The sequence below is a fragment of the Odocoileus virginianus genome, chromosome 30 (genome assembly GCF_023699985.2).
Source record: "Odocoileus virginianus isolate 20LAN1187 ecotype Illinois chromosome 30, Ovbor_1.2, whole genome shotgun sequence".
Lineage (NCBI taxonomy): Eukaryota > Metazoa > Chordata > Mammalia > Artiodactyla > Cervidae > Odocoileus > Odocoileus virginianus.
Genome location: NC_069703.1, coordinates 34,781,722 through 34,790,199, shown reverse-complemented (window position 1 = coordinate 34,790,199; position 8,478 = coordinate 34,781,722).

Genomic DNA, 8,478 nt, shown 5'->3' with positions numbered 1-8,478 from the left:
TAGGTATATACCCAAGAGAATTGAAAACATTCACACAAAAACTTGTACACAAACGTTCATGGGAGAATTATTCATAATAATCCAAGAATGGAACAACTCAAATGTCTATCAATTGATGAATGAATAAATAAAATATATTCACATAGTAATGGAATATGTGTGTGTTAAGTTGCTTCAGTCATGTCCGACTCCTTGTGACCCCATGGACTATAGCCCGCCAGGCTCCTCTGTTCATGTGATATCCCAGGAAAGAATACTGGAGTGGGTTGCCATTTCCTTCTCCAGAGGATCTTTCTGACCCAAGGATCAAACCCAGGTCTCCTGCATTGCAGGTGGATTCTTTACCATCTGAACCACCAGGGAAGCCCATAGCAACAGAGTATTATTTAGCAAAAAAAAGACATAAATCACTGGTTTATACCGCAACATAGGTGAACCTTGAAAACCTGCTAAATGAAAGAAGCCAGACATAAATGGTAGCAGAATATTATTTCATTTATATGAAATGTCTGGAATAGGCCTATCTAGGGACTGGAAGCAGATTAGTAGCTGCTTAAGGCTTTCAAGGAAGGGAGAAGAGGAGTGACTGCTAATGGGAACAGGGCTTTGTTGAGAGGGGGCCATGGAAATATTCTAAAATTGGTGTAGCAATGGTTGTACAGCTCCATGAATATCCTAAAGCTCATTGAATTGTATACTTCAAGTAGTTGCATTGTGTGGTATGTGAATTATATCTCAACAAAGCTATTGCTTTACAAATGGAAATAGGGTGAATGCAAATTTATGGTAATAGTTATAGCTACTTGATACAATTTCTAAAAATCAATGCATGTACACCTGAAATAGGTGAAATTTAGATTATGTAAAAGATGCTTCAATAAAGTTGTTTATTTAAAAATAAAAAAGTTCCCAGGTAATGCAACCAATAGAGGCAAAGCTGAAAATGTATATGAAAGGAACAATTTTCTAGAAAATAATATATTTACCCAAATTGGCTTAAGAGGAAATACAAATCGTTAACTAGCTTGAATTGGCATTCAGGAGTTTCTGACTCCAAATGATGCCAGAGCCAAAAGGAGTTTACAAGTTTTATTAGATCTTCATCTTGAACTTACACATTTTTCAGAGAATGAGAAACAAAATCATCTGATGTGTTTTATGAGGCTAGGATAACCTTGATCCCCAAACCAACAATCCCCAACAAGGACAATGCAAGAAAAGAAAATTCCAGAAGAATTCTCTCAAATGTAGAGACACAAATCCTAAATATATGCTGCTGCTGCTAAGTCGCTTCAGTCGTGTCTGACTCTGTGCGACTCTATGGACAGCAGCCCACCAGGCTCCTCCGTCCATAGGACTCTCCAGGCAAGAATACTGGAGTGGGCTGCCATTTCCTTCTCCACCTAAATATATAGTAGCCAATTAAATATACCCTTGCAAAATAAAAACAAATCACAGCCAGTTTGGACTGATCCAGGCACACAAACACGTTATCAGCACATTTGCTGCAAAACGCCAGGCTTTTCTTTTGTGCAGAATGTGAGTTAGAAATGCAGCTTTTGAGGAAGTTCTCCTAGGAATCTGTTCCTCATTTATTTATTCAGCAGATATATTTAGGTGCCTGTGAATTGTTGGGTGCCATTCTGACACGGCACATGACACAAACTCCTGCCATCAAAATTGGAAAGAAAGCAATTTATGCAATCCCCACATTAACAAATTAAAGGGAAACCCATGTGATCATCTCCATAGATACAGGAAAAATGCAGGGAAAAATCAACACTCGTTTATGATTTTTAGAAACCCGATAGGTAAGTCAGAACATACAGGAACTACTGTTCTACAGCAAATGCGTGTGCATGCTTGCTAAGTCGCTTCAGTCGTGTCCAACTCTTTGCAACCCTGTGGACTGTACCCCGCCAGGCTCCTCTGTCCGAGAGATTCTCCAGGCAAGAATACTGGAGTGGGTTGCCATGCCCTCCTCTAGGGGATCTTCCCAATCCAGGGATTGAACCATGTCTCTTTTGTCTCCTGCATTAGCAGGCAGGCTCTTTACCACCAGTGCCACCTGAAGCCCACAGCAAATATCATACTTAACAATAAAACCTCAGAAACAAGACAAGGACACCTACTATTACTCCTACAACTCAACATCTCTTGGCAATCCTGGACAAAGCAATAGGACAAGAAGGAGGAAAAAAGAAAAACAATTTGATGGCTCAGAATCCATGCAATTAACTCTGCTCTCCAGAGGGTTGTTTACTTTTCAGACATTTATTGAGCATCCGTCTTGTGCCAGGAAGGGGTCATAACTACTGTTCCTTCCTTGTTAAGAGTGTTGACCTGTTTTAAGAGCAGGCTTCCTCATTCCATGGATGGACAAGGCCTAGCAGGTGTGCGTCTGTGGCAGAACTCCTAAGCTGCCTGAAATTCTAGCTTAGAGCAGGGGTAGAAGTCCAGACCTCTCTGGGGAATTTCTGATGACAGTACTATTCAATTATGTATATTCATATATTTCATTTGTCTCTTCATCCTTTCCATCCTGGGAGAGAGGACAGATAATAAAACTGAAATTTGAATGGTTTCAAATAATTAAAAAACAGAAGAACTGGAAAGGATTTTCACTCGTTTATTTTACAAACATTTTTGAACACCTACTATGTGCCTGCATCTTCTAGGTGCTGGGGAAAACATGACCCCTGCTGCCTTCACGGAGCTTACAGCCTATTCTAATTCAGATCACCAATTTTACAGGTTGGTACGTCCACTTAATGGGTTTTCCAGGGGGCACTAGTGGTAAAGAACCTACCTGCCAATGCAAGAGATGTAAGTGACATGGGTTTGAATCCTTGGTCAGGCAGATCCTCTGGAGGAGGGCATGGCAAACCACTCCAGTATTCTTGCCTGGAGTGTCCCATATCAGAGGAGACTGGCTGGCTACAGCTCCTGGAGTCCTAAGAGTCGGACATGACTCAGAGAGTAAGCCACCACCACGTCACTTAAGTGAATGCTTCTGAGCCTCTGTGCTCTAGGCCAGTAGATCGCAAACTTTCACATGCAATAGAACCACCTGGAGGACTAACTAAAGCACTAATTACTAGGCCCCATCTCCAGAGGTTTTGATTCAGTAGGTCAGAGGCAAGGCCTAAAAGTGTGCGTTTCTGACAAGCTCTAAGGTTATGCCACGACTGCTGGTTGCGGGGAACCTACTTTGAAAACCACCACTGTACTAGCAACATGCCCACACTGGGATTCCGGCATTCAGTTTAGTTCAGTTCAGTCGCTCAGCCGTGTCCAACTCTGCGACTCCATGAACCGCAGCACACCAGGCCTCCCTGTCCATCACAAACTCCCAGAGTTTACTCAAACACATGTCCATCGAGTCGGTGATGCCCTCCAGCCATCTCATCCTCTGTCGTCCTCTTCTCCTCCTGCCCCCAACCCCTCCCAGCATCAGGGTTTTTCCAATGAGTCAACTCTTCTCATGAGGTGGCCAAAGTATTCAGCTTCAGCATCAGTCCTTCCAATGAACGCCCAGGACTGATCTGCTTTAGAAGAAGAAAGAAAATTGTTCCTACTCCTGAGGGAGCCTGTAGCTCCGTGGGTTGGTTTGTGTAATCCTAATTCATGCCTCCCCACCTCCCTTTCCCCTTTTGTAATCCTAAGTTTGTTTTCTATATCTGAGTTTATTTTTGTTTTGTGCATAGATTAATTTGTACTATTTTTTAGATTTCATATAATATTTGTCTTTCGCCGTCTGACTTCACTGAGTATAATATTCTCTAGGTTCATCCATGTTGCTGCAAATGGCACTGTTTCATTCTTTTTTATGGCTGAGTAATATTCCACTCTGTGTCTATGTCGCATATTCTTAAATCAATCATCTGTTGTTGGGCACTTGGGTTGTTTCCATGTCTTAACTATTGTATAGAGTGCTGCTAATAAACACTGTGGTGAATGTATATCTTTGAATCAGGATTTTCATCTTTTCCAGATATATATCCAGGAGTAGGGCTACTGGATCATACGGTAGCTCTAACTTTAGTTTTTTAAAGAACCTCCCCGCTGTTCTCCATATGGGCTGCACCATTACAGTCTCACCAGCAGTGTAGGATGGTTCTTTTTCCTCCACACTTTCTCCAGCATTTACTATTGGTAGACTTTTTGATGATGGCCATTCTGGCCAGTATGAGGTGATACTTCATTGTGGTTTTGATTTGCATTTCTCTGATAATTAGTGATATTGAGCATCTTTTCATGTGCCTGTCGGTCATCTCTATGTCTTCTTTGGAGAAATGTCTCTTTCGGTCTTTTCTAAAATTGGGTTGTTTGCTTTCTTGATATTGAGTTGTATGAACTGTGGATGTACTTTTGGATATTAACCTCTTGTTGATCATACCTTTTGCAAATATCTTTAAAATATTTATTCATTTATTTTGGGCCGTGTTGGATCTTTGTTGCTGTGCCTGGGCTTTCTCTAGGAAGAGGATTCTGCTTCAGTGGCTTCTCTTGTTGCGGAGCCCAGGCTGCTACTAAAGCGCACGGGTTTCAGTGGTTGTAGCCTGTGGTCTCGGTAGCTGCAGCTCACAGGCGCCAGAGCACAGGCTTAGTGCATGGGCTTCGTTGCCCCATCTTCCACAACCAGGGACCAAACCCGTGTCCCCTGCGTTGCAAGATGGATGTCTAACCCTGGACCACCAGAGAAGCCCTCCTTTGCAAATATTTTCTCCCATTTCATAGGTTGTCCTTTTGATAGTTTCCTTTCCTGTTCAAAAGTTTTTAAGTTTAATTAGGTCCCATTTGGGGCTTCCTGAGTAGCTCAACTTGTAAGAATTCGCCTGCAATGCAGGAGATGCAGGTTTGATTGCTAGGTCAGGAAGATCCTCTGGAGGAGGAAACGTCAACCCACCCACTCCAGTATTCTTACCTGGAAACTTCCATGGAAGCGGAGTCTGGTGGGGAATGGTACATCCTTAGAGTTGGCCATAATGGCACGCTGTTTTGATTACATGCTGTTTTGATGTAGCTTTGTGGTATAGCCTGACGTCTGGAAGGCTTATGCCTCCAGCTTTGTTCTCTTTCCTCAGGATTGTTTGGACAATTCTGGGTCTTCTGTTGTTCCATATAAATTTTAGGAAAATGTTTCTGTGAAAAATGTCATGAATATATTGATAGAGATTGCATTAAATTTGTAGATTTCTCTGGGTAATATGACCATCTTATCAATATTAATTCTTCCAATCCAAGAGCATGGGATATCTTTCCATTTCTTTGGACCATCTTCCTTCATCATTGTTTTATAGTTTTCACAACTCCATGGGTTTTAATAGGCACTCATTCACTGGCTCATTCATTTTTTCTTCAAACCAGGGCTTTGCATTCTTAGTGTTGTGTAGTTTTCAGGGAAACCCTATGTGCTGAGCACTGTTATTAGCCCCGCTTTTACATACGAGGTGACTGCAGCTCAGAAAGGTTAGATAATGTGCACACGGTTCCACAGTAAGTGACAGAGCCCAGGCTGCAGACCCCCAAGCATCCTTACTCTTAACCTCTAGTTAAACTGCATGTAAGTAATTTAATGATGTGTTTAAATGCTACCATTAACAAGACTACAGTGTTTCGGGAGCCTAGATGAATCCCATCTATGGAGGAAAGAGCTCAGAGAGGTGGGGATGGACCTGAAGAGGACGTTTACCAAAGCACAGCAAGCAGGAGGAAGCACTTCAGAAAAGGCCGGCGGTTCCATAGTCAGGGTAGAAAGAATAGAAGGTCCCAGTGAATGCCTATTCACTGGTCTCAGGCTCATGCCGGTGCTCGAGTGACCACAGAGGAGAGTGACCAGCAGGGTGCCCATCTGTCGGCCAGTGGCTGTGTTGACCCAATCAAGGCCACATGTCCTGGCGCACATGTGTGCAGATGTGTGTGTGTTTCTTCAAAGGACTCACAGATCACCAGGCAGGCTATTTTCCCACCATGGGGACCACCGCCCTCTGGTGGCCACTCTACCAAAAGCTGAAATTGGGAAAAGAACTCTCCTTGTTGAGACGATTCAGGACCGGTTTAATCGTCCCAAACATTATAGAATAGGTATTATTATGCCCCATGAGGCTCAGAGAGGTGAAGTGACTTGTCTGAGGTCACACAGCTAGACACGGTGGAAAGGGTGGTGTCTGGAGTGAGGTAAGAGAGACAAAGGATGGGACTGGGATCCGGTCAACCAAACTCCAAGGCTTATGGTCTTAGCCACCACACGCCCAGTCTCCTGACGGGCAGGTGGGGGCTCCATTCTCATCTTGGACATTTCCTTTGTGCATACAATGTGCGTACCCTTTTCCCATGAAGAGCAGGGCTCATATCTGACAAATGTAAATTGGCAGAAGATGCCTTGCTCCAGGAGCAGCGTGAGGGGCATGGTGTGTGTGTGTGTGTGTGTGTGTGTGTGTGTGTGTGTGTGTGTGTGTATGTGTGTGTGTCTGAAGGCCGTGTCCCAGTCACAAGGAGTCTTCTTCACGGAGTACATGCCTTGAGCCAAGTCAGAGGGCACCCTGCAGGCCCGTTGGAGGTGCTCAGGAAGCATTTGTTGGTTAAACAACTATGAACTTAGAACACAGTTGATCTGCAGTCCATGTGACACTACACACGATTGTTATTGTACTGTGTGGTCATCGGGCATGGAAAGAAAACCCTCACCAGTGTGAAAACGCTCACCAACGTGAAGGTACTTAGCATTCCTTTGACCCAGACATATGCAACTTGGCTATTTTAGCTCTTCTCATTTTGCCAGCACTTTTCATTAGGGACCAAGTCAGTAGTTTTCCCTAAAACCAATTCACAAATTTTTATTGAACTCCCACTAGGAAGTAAACACACAGAAAAATGAAATTACAGAGGTAGAGTTCTAAGCCATCTATTCAGTACCATTAAGGTACATCACATTGTCCTAAGCCTGTGACTCCTTATATCAGCCCAGTGGAGGGGGAAGAGAATCCTTTTAGAGATGAGAAAGGAGCTCAGAGAGGGCAAAGGATGTATCCAAAGTCATGTGGTGGGGGGAGGAGCTGAGACCAGAGTCCAAGACTAAGTTCATGTTATCACCTCAACTTCTGAGCCTAGGATCCTTGAAGTGTATTCCCCATACCAGCAGTGTCAGGGTCACCTGGACACTTGTTAGAAATGCAGACTACCAGGTCCCACTGCAGATCTACTGAATCCAAAATCCTGGATATGGGGCCCTGCAGCCTGTATTGGTATTCTAATAAGCCCCCTCCACCCAGGTGATTCTGATGCACACTCAAATGTGAAAACCCCAGACACTTGCTACAGCAGTCTGTGTGCTTCAGCTGCCCACAGTCAGATGGACACACACAAATAACTCGAGCCCAGACATTCTGTAATAGTGCTAGAGGAAGAAGAGTCATTCTGGGGGTTCTGAGGAGGTTTCATGGAAAAGGTGACATCTGAACTTGGCGATGATAAATGGAAGGACTTTAAAGATCGTAAATGGAAGAAAAGGCCTTTCAGGTAAAGCACAGGCAAGGAGACCGGAGACTGCCTGTTCATAAATGGGATGGAGGCCAGCTGATGAAAGGCCCTGCCAGGCTGGGAGGGCTGGCCCCTTTCCTGGAGGCAGAGGGAGCCTTGTAGGTTTTTGAGTACAGGTGTACTCATGGCTCAAAGTCCCAGGATGTCACTGCCCAACAATATTTTCTTTCTTAACTCTCATAGGCACAGTAATGGCCTTCCAAAGATGTCCATGTCTTACTCCTTAGAGCCTATGAATATGTTATGTTACATAGCAAGCGGAAATTAAAATTGCAGATGGAATTAAGTTTGCTAATCAGCTGACCTTGGGATGGAGAGAGCATCCTGGATTATCTAGGTGGCCCCAATGGAATCACAGAGTCCTTACAAGTGAAAGAGGAAGAAGAGTCGGTGTTGGAATCAATGAGAGATTTCAAGGTGCTAAGGCACTGGCTCTGAAGACGGAAGAAGGGGCCAAGACCAGGAATGCAGGCCGCCCCTAGAGCTGGGAAGGAAGTGGGATTCCTTCCTAGAGCCTCCAGAAGGAACACAGTCCAGCCAACATCTTGATTTTAGCCCAATAAAACACATTTCAGACTTCTGACATCTAGAGCTATGAGACAGACCTCCAAAAAACTGCAAGGAGTTTTCTGTTCTTCAACCAAAGATGAATAACAAGATCGATCACCATTTCCCGAGTGTTTACAGTGTTGCGTACTTTTTGAGGGCTTCTCAGGTGGCCCTCCTGGTAAAGGAACCCACCTGCCAGTGCAGGAGATGTAAGAGACATGGGTTCGATTCCTGGGTGGGGAAGATCCCCTGGAGAAGGGAATGGCTCCCCACTCCAGTATTCTTGCCTGGAGAATCCCATGGATAGAGGAGCCTGGCAGGCTGTCCATAGGGTTGCAAAGAATCAGACATGACTGAAGTGACTTAGCACTTAGCACACATGTACTT